This window comes from Oryzias melastigma, linkage group LG1, assembly GCF_002922805.2.
Source record: "Oryzias melastigma strain HK-1 linkage group LG1, ASM292280v2, whole genome shotgun sequence".
NCBI classification, from domain to species: domain Eukaryota; kingdom Metazoa; phylum Chordata; class Actinopteri; order Beloniformes; family Adrianichthyidae; genus Oryzias; species Oryzias melastigma.
The window spans coordinates 8297759-8308564 of record NC_050512.1 but is presented as its reverse complement, the minus strand read 5'-3'; the positions used below and the strand labels follow the sequence as shown (position 1 = coordinate 8308564).

At 38.2% G+C, this 10806-nt stretch overlaps 1 protein-coding gene across 2 annotated transcripts in view; it reads right to left on the bottom strand.

Moving 5' to 3' along the window:
* The window catches only part of LOC112137456 (complement C3), a 217125-nt gene that overhangs the window by 142853 nt on the left and 63466 nt on the right, over positions 1 to 10806 (bottom strand). The gene's annotated exons all lie outside the window — the stretch shown is intronic.

Here is a 10806-nt window from a genome sequence, read left to right as displayed (position 1 = left end):
AGCTTCTATGCTCCACAGATCTGGAATAGACTTCCAGAAAACCTTAGATCAGCTGAAACACTCAGTGTATTTAAATCCAGGTTAAAGATTCACCTTCCCAGTTGCATTTGATTAGTATGTATTCAAAAGTTTACGTCCGCACTTTTTATCTATGCTTGTTTTAAATTAAAATCTTTTTACTTTTTATTTTAATGATCACATTTTTACTATTTCTTATGATTGTTTCTTTTAATGTTTCATGTAAAGCACTTTGAATTGTCTCTGTACATGAAATGTGCTATACAAATAAACTTGCCTTGCCTTGTGGTGAAACTGAAATAAAATGCTTCATGACATTCTAACAGAAGATGTCTGAGGTGTTGCCTCCTCCAGTTTGGAGGTTAAACCCCCAAGTGCTTCAATTACCACGGGCACCACTGTCACTTTCTCCAGTTTCTCTCATAGTCCCTGGTAGTTCTCCAGTTTCTCATTTTCCGTCTTCTTGATGTTGCCATCGCTTGGTAAACGCTGCCACATCCACCCCAATGTCTGGTTGGGTTGCCATTCCCATCCTGTCCATCTGTATCTGTAAGTCCCACGGGATCTTTGCTCTCTCATTCTCTACCACTTTTTGAGGCGTTTCCCATTTTGACTTTGGGGTTTCCAGTCCATATGCTGTGCACAAGTTCCTGTATATTATTCCAGCTATTTGGCTGTAATGCTCCATGTATGCTTTACTGGCCAGCTTCTTACACCCTGCAGTTATGTGCGGGATTGTTTCAGGTGCCTCTTGTGACAGGATGAGAGGGACATTTGTTTTTAAAATATACACACACACTTTCGCTTAACTTGGTAATAGACATGACTGCAATCTAAACTCTGTCGCTTTCTCCTTGATCCTTGAATCAAACTAAACTCTACTTATTGTGTAGCTGCAATTGTGTAAACCAAAAAATAACAAAATTTCACAAAGATCAAATGATCCAGAACAAGCAGACATTAATTAGAAAAAATTGGGGGTCAAACCTTATCCAGGTAGATGATGAGGGAGCCTCGTTCTGAAAGAGCTGTGTTCATTTCATACTTGCTAATGATCGGAGCACGCCCTCCAGACAGCTGTAAACAAAAGTACAAGTCATCATTGGTTTAGAGCACTTGTTTAATCTCATCCTGAACTGATTTACACTCTTACAGCTTTTAGGTCGTCCAGGTTGGGAGTGAAGCCTGTCAGCAAACCGATGTCTAAGATGGACATGGTGGCATCACGTTCGCTGTCCTTATATCTGTATATGAGAGTACTGTGAAGAAACTGAAGAGAATTGAAGAAAAGCAAACATAATGGGACTGGTATACTTACAAAACCTCTATCTGAAGCTTGTAGACCTTTTCATCCCCAATCTTTTTATCTGCAGGAAGAAACTTATTATTATATGATTTTTTAAAAAAAAAGCGAAATATTAAAGAAAAGAAAAGAAACAAGGTTACCTGGAAGCAGATTCACTGATAGGTTAAACTTTTGGCAGTCACTTTCCTTTTCTTGAGGTTGAGCATAGTACAGAGACACCATCTGTCCAAGCAAGACAATAAAGATAAATGTGGATAGCAACCAAAGTGAATCAAATTCATGGATGAACTGCTTGCTTTTGGTTGGAGGCAAAAGAGAGAAAATTCCAAAGAAAAATATTTTTTTATTGCAGCACTATATTGCAGCACATTCCTGTAATACAATACAGGAATGAAATGAACCTCACTCTTCTAATTTAAGAATTATGTGTTGAAACAAATTTCCATACATGAGGTCAATTTTTTAAAGTTTATACTTTGGAGAATAACTCCCTCCTCTCCATGTAGGTGACTCATTTTCATAATACTACTCTCTGAGATGCTGTTTCTGTGACTGAGTCTCTCCCGCATTAACGCGAGCGGAGAGAAAAAAGAGAGGACCTTTTTTATTGTCTCCACGAAAATAAGTAAAATATCATAGTTCAGAAGACCTGGGCTGGCCGCAGCGGCTCTCTTGTGTGGAGCTCACAAGCCCTGCTAAAGTCCAGGAAGCTGTTTGACTCAGGCAAGAGAACCGCTGCACTGCGACAGGACAGATGTTGGATTAGTATTTTACCCACTAATCAGGTCACTGAAAACTTCACTTGCGAGTTCCTGATTTACTGATGCGACGCAGCGATCTATCAAACTAATCTGCTGTGAAATGCAGCCAGACATTCGAGTGCTGCGCATGCTCACTCTGGTGCTCGCCCCATCAGCGTTTTTATATGAGCTTGTCCACTATCGCACGAAAGGCAACGGGATTTGCTAGATCTTCAAAGTACTGAAAAGAGAAGAAGTGATTGACATGTCCAAAGACCAATAGACGTTCACTTAGCATCAAAATGCAGCAGGTTTTTTCGGTTTTACTAGAACCTCAAAAATCATAACGGTTCCAAATTGGAACCAAACTTTGGTGCCCAACCCTACATGTGGACCTCACAAGACAGCGCACTGACCTTTTGTTTTCAAGGCAGACATAAAATCCTGTCTACCTTTGTCATAAGAGGGATCACACATCAATATAAGGGCGGAGTCTGTCATAAGAGGGATCACACATCAATATAAGGGCGGAGTCTGTCATAAGAGGGATCACACATCAATATAAGGGCGGAGTCATCTGGACCCCAAAAGATAGCACGAGAGTTAAACTACAAATCTAGGACATCATCAGAAACAGATGTAATCCTTACTTTGACAACAGCTTCTCCTGATCCAGTGGCCCTCACCGTCACATCTTTGTCAATGTCTTTGATCTGCAGGAACATACTTAATCATAAATAATCAGACAAAAAAGAAAAAAACATGGAATTTATGTGCATCAAAAGCAGGATACCACTCTAGAGGCTCTTGTAACATAGCTGTTGTAACGGTTGAATTCATATTTGTCAGGTTTTGATCTGCCTGGCAACAAGACATCCACTTTCAGATCATACTCTGGTTCTTGAGCATTGGTCCAGTATTCTGCTACAGCCTGGTACACAATTATTGTAGCCTAAAAGGGAAAGATTAAAAAACTGATTTTGAGTTCAGAAGGATTTTAAATGTATGATACTAAAAGAGGCCCAAAGTATTTCTAACCTGGGTGGATCCAAAGCCCCCACCAACAGTCTGCTGCTGGTTGAACCATCTCACAACAGGTCTGGCATCTTCAAAAGACTTGACACATGCACAAGAGGAGTTTATACAAATATACATTTTGCACATCTCAAGTTACATAATTCCCTATTTACACAGTAACATCTGTGCAACGCAAGAGACCATCGGTTCCTATTTATTTGAGATGTTGGACAGCACAAGTAAAACATTTTTTTTTAATAAAAACAACATTTTTTCTTCAATTACTTCATGATCCAAAATTCGGTTTAAAAGTAGCATACTTTTTTGTGACTAAATATGTGAGACAGCACAAACACAATTCTTTATCTGGATGAAGGATGAGCTCACTTGGGTCTTGACCAAAGCCAGTAGAGCGTAAGCTGTGGCTTCAAGGGTAAAGAGGTGGTTTCCAGGAATAGGCCAGTGGGACAACTCTGAAAGTCAAGAGGAAAAAAAACAATCATACCACATATCTCAAACAGGAGGCAAATGTCCAACTTTAAAAAAGAAAGCTTGACCAAAGTTGGAATCAACAATGATATTTGTTAGAGGATTTCTGTGTCAGCACCTGGAGAAATGAACTTGTAGAGAATCTCGCGGTTTAGTTTTCCCTCATTAGCCAGAGCATATGATGTCATGGCGACAGCGTAAGGATTTGTAAGGCTGGGCAGTCGTTTCTCCAGGTAGGCAACTGCATTGTCAATGCTGCCTGGTAGAAACTACACAGGAGGGGAAGAAACAAATGATCAAAAAGAGTAAAGCCTCAATGATAAAAAGCTGTTATTCACTAAATGGTGGCATCTGGTGGCAAAATTTGGAAGGACTGCCAGTGTGGAGTAAAATTTTTTTCTTAATCATCTTCTAATAGTAGCCCTGGCATTTATTCCAAAAATTGGCAGCTGGCCTGGCATTTATTAGAGACCGGAGTCTATTTGAGACCACAGACGTGATGGCTAATGGGTTCATTTTGTGGGGACATTTGTTATAAAAAAGGAATATAGCACCAGATAAACATTTCTGGATTTATTGAAATGATGAGACCATTGTATTATGTTCTGATATGAACTGGCTGTGAATGTGTATTTTCTGTTTGAAGCATTATCAATCTCTATATCAAAAATCCTCTTCGCTTTCATGGGGATTCTTTTCCTGGAGACATCTTTCCATCTTTGCTTAATAATAAATGTTCAAACAAGTTCTTCTAATTCATACTATACACTCCTGCATGCATCTTCCAGTCTCTGGTTGTTTTATGATTTTACACCCCTCCGTTACCATCTTCTATTTTTTTTTTCTCTTAACACCCCTCCTTCACCTTTCCTTTGTGCCTTTAATCCCCCCTTCCACCAACAAATTTCTCTCCTTCCCTCTTCTTTTTTGTTGTCCGGTTCAACAACAACAAAAAAAGATACAAGCAAAATCAATATAAATAAAGTTTAGCATTAATTACAAAAGGGGTTTATACAAATAGACACTTTGCGTGTCAGGAGATCAATAACCCCCTGTTGTGACGGTAAAATTTAACACAAGAGGCTCTCAGCTCCTATCTGTTTGCTCAGCTGTTGGACAGGACAAGTAAAAAAAAAAATGAATAAAGCACTGGCCACAAATATTAAACAAATTATGAGCAAAAAGTAACTTGAAAATAATAATAAACAGACAATTATTTTAATAGTCGACTAATTACTGATTATTTTTTCCTATTAGTCAACTAATCGGGTCATGCACAAAGTTAATGTAAAGCACACATCTTAACCATCATTAGCTTTAAACTAACTAAGAATAAAAGACAATTAAGACAATAGTTTAGTTTCTGGCATTAAAACAAGATTATATAATACAAGGTCGGCATCTGAAACAAGGCCCATTTTTGAAAAAAGATAAAGCGTAATCCTAAACCGTAATCCTAACCTTAACCGGGAACGACGTAATTTAGAAAAGAGCCGGAGGATTTCTGACCACGTGATCAAAACAAAACCTAAAAAGTCGTGTATATTGTACACCGGTGCAACACATTCTCTACCATTGCGTATCATATGCACGCAAAAAGCGTGTTTAGCGTATATTATACACGGTATTTCAGAGTGCAAAGTCGTGGAATATGTACGCATTTTACTGAGAGTGTGTTGGTTATTTGCTGCTGCCGCCGACAGGGTGAAGGATCGGGTGCATGACTGAATTCTGAATGTGTGGCCCAGCAGCATCACACCTTTGTAGTGTAATAGCATTGTTGAGACATATCACACAGAGTTCTGTCTTTGTTTACTTTTACACTCTCAAATCTAAGACTGGAATACATATTGTCATATTTCCTGGCCTTGGAGTCCTGGCTGATAAAAGATCAGGGGTAAGGTCAGCTGTCCACAGATTAATGCAGACACATTGAAGGTTTCATTCTCATTAAAATGTTTGTAGGGATCAAATGTTCAACAATCACACTTTTTAATTGGTCAGTTCAGGTTGAGTGTCTCCTTCCAATCTTAGTGGATGCCAAGTTAAAAAGAAAATTGTTAGAATCAGACGCAAAACATTTTGTGGTGCAGGCCTTCTACTTGAAAAACCGACTGCCATCTTTACTGTACTTGATCAGGTTAGATAATACCATGCTTGTTAATATGCAAACACTTTGAGACAAAAATACTATATACTATACTATATAATTTGCTAAGAAATAATGTAAAAAAATAAATTTAGATTTAACATTGGAAACTCACAATTAGAGATGTCTCGATCCGATCACGTGATCGGAAATCGGGCCCGATCACGTGGACTCCTTTGTCCGATCAGTATCGGATGTTTCATTTATTCTCATTATGATCAGAGCTTTATATTTCATCTTATCATTATGGATAAATACTCCACTACAAGTCTTCATGTCATGAACAGATCGCAAAATGTTATTACCAGAAAACGGAAGCAGCTCAAGCATAAGGCTAACGTAAACAAAGCTAGCTAGAAAGCTAACTTCCGGGACCAATAACTCTTTTCAAAACACTTTAAACTGTCAGGAAATGTCTCTACTTGTTTGTCCTAACAAAAAACAACAACCTCTAAAGGCATTTCAATAGAAAAGACAGAGTTTTGTTTCTTTTTAATGTGAAGCTCTCTGTGCTTCAGGCAGACGGCTACAAAACAGCTGCTAACTGCTACATGCTAGTGCCGTGATATAACTCCTTAGGACCCGAGCTGTCCTTTGATATGCCTGTTTTATTTATCTGAAAGAGAAATACCAGTTAAGAAAATTAACTACTGTGGTAAAAAAAAAACGAAAAACGAAAATGCGATGTTTTAAATGTCTTCTAAAAGTATCGGATCGGGACTCGGTATCGGCAGATACACAAAATCAAATGACTCGGAATCGGATTGGGCCCAAAAAAACCTGATCGGGACATCCTACTCACAATGATGGTGGCTGAGCAGAGTGCGCGTGACTCCTGCATGGCAATAAGGCAGAATGCTGTCATAGAGGCATCAGAGTCAGAGCCACGAACACCACCCTGGAGGGAACACAAATATAAGTAGAGTCTTAACTTGGTCTAAGTTGAACACTTGGACGTGAAAGAGTTGAAGATCTGTAGGTTCACTTACAGTCATCTGTGCTGCAGAGACTCTTCCAACTTCTGTGAACATGCCATCGGGCTGCTGAGCATGGAGGATCAGGAACTTCACAGCATCACAAATGTGTTCCTTTTGGATGTGCACCAGGTTGTTGGCCATGGAAAACACTTTGACCACATAAGCTGTCAACCTTATGGAATAAAGAAGACAATACAGTGGTTCAGTTTCACAGATTACATCTATAGTGAGTGTGCCAATCAAGAAAACCAACTACCTCGATCCAAAAATGTATTACTAAAGCCTGGAGGCTTGCTAGAATGATCAATTAACAAAACCAACTGTGTAGTAGTTGCAGATAAACAGTCTGAAAGGGTGGCTGTGGTGCAGAGGCAGAGAGGGCAACCTCGGACTGGAGGAATTGCAGGCTTGGTTTCCGTTCCGTGCATCAATGTGCCAAAATGTCCTTGGGAAAGACGTTAAACCCTATAGTTGATGTAAGATGTAGGTAATAGATGGCGCCAGTGTGTGTGGCCAGTCGTCTGCCCCTGCTTGTTGTTTGATTCTGCTGTTTTTGATAAGTATTGCACATAAAACAACCTGCCTACTGATGTATGACTGACATGAAGTTACATTAAGACTGTTGCTAACTTATCAGGTGCAGTTACATGTATGGCATTAAGCTCTCTCAGATAACCTTACATTGTGTGGGTTTGCAGGCAGATCTGTGTAATCACAGACAGGACACATTTCCACAGCCATCATGAAATGTTTACTTATGATAAAAAATGTTTTTCTAGTAATCTGTTCTATAAATGCAATTTATATGAATTGAGTCAAAATCTTTGTATTCTGTATATTTCCTGTATAATTACAGCTTGAACAAAGTAATACTTGCGAAGTTTTGCAAAAAAAAAGGAAAATGGCATTTTAGGGGGTACTCCATGTTGATTTGGTATTTTAAAAACTATTTCTAATCATTCTTTTCTCTTGGTTTCTGTAGATTTTGTCTCATCTATCCATTTTTGGACCTGTTATATCCCTTATAGCAACAGGGTTGGATTAATGTTTGTGACGGTTTTTAAACAAATTTTGTTTAATTTTAATATTTTAGATGCACATTAAAAATAATCACCATTAGCTATGAGATTGGCGCTCCTATTTTAGGGTTTATGATTAGGTTATTGAGGACTTTCCAGCAGTAAGCCCTGCAAGTTTGTATATGTGGATACATTTTTATTGTATGTTGCTTTCTGTCTTAAGTTTTCTAAATTAAAAGTTTCAGATTGGTTGCATGAACTCAGAGGCAATTTACCTAATACGTTTGCAAGTAAATGATAAAAAAAATGTCAAAAGCATAAAGCCATAGGCACTATATAAAAAACCCTACATTTTAAAACATGAGTCCATTCTGTGATGAATGGATGGATAATGTAGATGACCTCACCAGGTGCTGCTTGCATGGTTAGCTTGTACAGCAAAAGAGCCATCACTTTTTAGGTATGCTAGCTCCTTCCTGTAACCTGTATAGAAAAATAGATTATTGGTTAGAGAATGACCTTGACTTCCCTTTGAAAACAACTGAAACTTTTGAACTCAGAACTTTCATCTTACCAGTTTTAATGTGCTGGAGGGCCTCAGCCCGTTTCTGAAAGCCCACAGCTTCCCATTGGTTGGTTTTGTCCAAATACGTGGTTGCAATGACAGGCAAGGTCATGTGGATCATGTTCTCTTCTCCATTACCAAAGGGCTCTTTAATTAGAGTACCCATCGACTTTCCACTGATAGCATTCTCCACCAGCCCAGAAACTTGTTCTTGGCCTGTGTGCAAAAGGAGAAACTGAAGTGGATATCATCACCAGGAACCATGCAGAGCTCAGTTGAGGATGAAAACTGACCTGTCACTGAGATCTGAGTGCTCACAGGTGAGTTTGGAATCAAATTACTTTTAGGAATGTTGCTGTTCAGAATCTCCACTTGTTCACCGTCTACAAGAAACCACAGTTTATTAGTTGGAGATTGCGAGAGTCGATTGGGACATTGTAGAGACAATTACCCTTACGGATGTAACGATTCTTCGTGAATCAGTAAAATGCCAATTCAAACTTGTCACTCATTAATGCACAAAATTAAAAAAAAAAGGTTTTTCAGTGCCTGCACCTAAATTTAGAAAGATGCAGAACGGATGACATTTCTCCATGCAGACTCATTGTGAGTGTGTGCACGCCTGTGTATGTGTGTGGGGACAGGCTGCGTGCTGTTTATCTGTGTCTCTCTCCTGGGAAATTCCTGCAGGTCCTTCAGATATAAAAGTCTCACATAAGTCAGTTCCTCCAGGATTTTGCGTTCACAACTATTGACACAAAGTCAAGAAAAGCAGAGATTTGTTCCTCACTCTGCAACTTTACATTATCATGCAACTTTCCTGCAACTTTGACCAATCTACTGTGACAACTGTTTAACTTCTGACTCCTTTCTGCAAGATGTGCTCTATTTTACTAACTTTCTTTAGACATCTGTCTTTTTTTCTCTGCAAGCTGCACATGAACAGTTATTTGCGCTGAGTGCAAGCGCAGGCGAATGCGTGCTCAGGGGCTGTGCTGAGCAGGCGCGGGTGTGGAGCGGTCCATCACATGGATCACAACATGAGCCTAGTATGAAAGGATTTTTGACCATTTCAGTAATATGTATAATTGCTTATTTGTATTTTTAATCCTTTCTGTTGAAAAGAAAACTGACAGTTTGATGTAAGGTGCAAAGAAAAAACGGAAAAATGGAAGAATCGAAATATTGACTTTAAAACTGCAAGAATTGGATTGTGGCTTGACTGAATCGTTATGTCCGTAATTACCTTATTAAATAAATGTTGACAATTCATGAAATTAATGTAAAAGACTCACTTTTCCCCTTATGAGCTGGATTTAAGGTCACAGTTTCCATGGCTTTAACTAAAACTCCTGGAGGCTGAAGAAGAAAATATTAGACAATAAGATAATTTTGAAGATAATTTTTCGCTCTGTATACTGATGTTTTAATCTCTTTTTCTTTGTACTGCTATTTGTACTGTTTTTAGAAAAGACTTACACTGTAAATACAGGGTTCGTACAGTCATGAATAACCTGGAAACGTTTTGGAAATTGAAAATGCAATTTCTAGGTCATTGAAAAGTTTTTGAAAATTACATGTCCTGTAAAGTTTTTAAAAAGGCATAAAATTGTAATAATTTCAAAGCAAAATATATTTAAAAATAAAATATTTTCATGTTAGTTTCTAAATTAGATTGTGACAATTACTACCTCATGCTATTGGTAATGGAAGTTTTCATTTCCGTAAAGCAAGTTGTGTTTATAGCACGTCAGTGCACGGCGCTTTCAACATGCTATCGGACATGGATCATGAGATGCTATGAAAAGCTGGGAAATTTAGTTTAACGTCAGGTGGTTTTTAAAGGAGAGGTTGCAACTGAACTGTGACTAGTGAAACACCCTGACCAGAAACGTGCAGAATGCAGACTTTTTTCAAAGTCCTTTGAAATCAGAAGCATGGGAGAAGCGAGGCTGATGAGCTTCATTAAAAAAAAAAAACGGGTGATCTTTGGTTTATAAACTTCTTGTGTATAAAAAAAACCCTACAAATGATCTTTGTCTCAAATCTTTTCCAAGATTTTTGTTTGAACATTTCTAAGAACTACAAAAGCAAAGAACAACATGGTGGGCACTCACCTTATCAGCTCATGAAAACTATAAAATAATCTCCAACTAGAAGCTGCAAAGCCATATTGTGCCCAAGTCATAGACATGGTCCGTTTTGTTTATGTGCTCATCACATTGCTAGTCTATTTGGTTCCTACTATAACCACAAACAAGAACAAATGTTGGAGAATGGATTAAATATTGATCAGTACAAACTGTTTATTCATTTATTTGTGAGTCCATCTTGGTGACATCATTGGGCACAAAGCAGCAAAACTGACCCACCGCATGCTCTCGTTGTGGGTGAGGTCATCTTTGCTATAATTTTATTTCTCAATTTTTGTATAATTTTTTTCTGATATATATATTTTTTTTGCTATGAATTTTTTTCAGAAATTTTCAATTTTTGCTCCTTTTTAAAAAATGTTCTATCGTTTTT